This window comes from Camelina sativa, chromosome 17, assembly GCF_030686135.1.
Source record: "Camelina sativa cultivar CO46 ecotype springtype chromosome 17, ASM3068613v1".
NCBI lineage: Eukaryota > Viridiplantae > Streptophyta > Magnoliopsida > Brassicales > Brassicaceae > Camelina > Camelina sativa.
Window position 1 is genome coordinate 33,200,271 of NC_141896.1, and position 822 is coordinate 33,201,092.

Below are 822 nucleotides of genomic sequence, written 5' to 3' on the forward strand. Positions count from 1 at the left end.
TTGCTGACTACAATCGGGCTTATCTGGTGTATGAGAACCGGTCTGCTATTGTTCCTCCCCCTTTTCAGAGGAATGATTTTGAGTTGAAACCTGCATACTTTCAACTAGTTGGGCAGAGACCTTTCTCTGCTTTGCCCAATGAGAAGCCCTTGGATCACATTGAGCATTTTGAGGATCTGGTGACTAGCATCAAGGCTAATGGGGTAACTGAGGACTACATCTTCTGCAAACTCTTCCCTTACTCACTTGCAGGAGAGGCATCTCAGTGGTTGAAACAGCTGCCTGCTGGATCATTGACAAGCTGGCGTGATGTCAAGGTGGCCTTCCTCAACCACTTCTATGATGATGCAATGTCAGATGAGTTGAGAATCAAGCTGTCTTCCTTCAAGCAGAGACCAGATGAAGCTTTCAAAGCAGCTTGGGTGAGATTCAAGGCTTACCAAAGGGACTGTCCACACCATGGTTTCTCAAGAGTTCAATTGCTAAGTATCTTCTTCAGAGGGTGTGACTGGGAGTATCAGTTGGCTCTAGATGCTGCAAGTCATGGGAATTTCAAAACAAGGATGGCAGAAGATGCTGAATTATTGATTGAGAACTTAGCTGCTAGCAATAGTACTAAGAGAGCAGATGCTGAAAGGAAGCGATTACATGGAGGATATGACTCACACCAGTTAGCTTCTGTTAATGCTAAGCTGGATTCTGTGCATAATCTCCTTGTGGGTAAGAAATCTGTTCATTTTGCTGCTGAAGTTGAGACATATGAGCCAGAATCTGATCAAGGAAATCATGAGAAAGAAGAGGTGAACTATGTCTATGGGAATC

The 822-nt window shown here is 44.3% G+C and overlaps 1 pseudogene; it reads right to left on the reverse strand.

Moving 5' to 3' along the window:
- Positions 1 to 365: 365 nt before the first annotated feature.
- LOC147924649 (small nucleolar RNA R71) lies at positions 366 to 466 on the reverse strand (annotated as a pseudogene).
- Between the last annotated feature and the right edge of the window lie 356 nt (positions 467 to 822).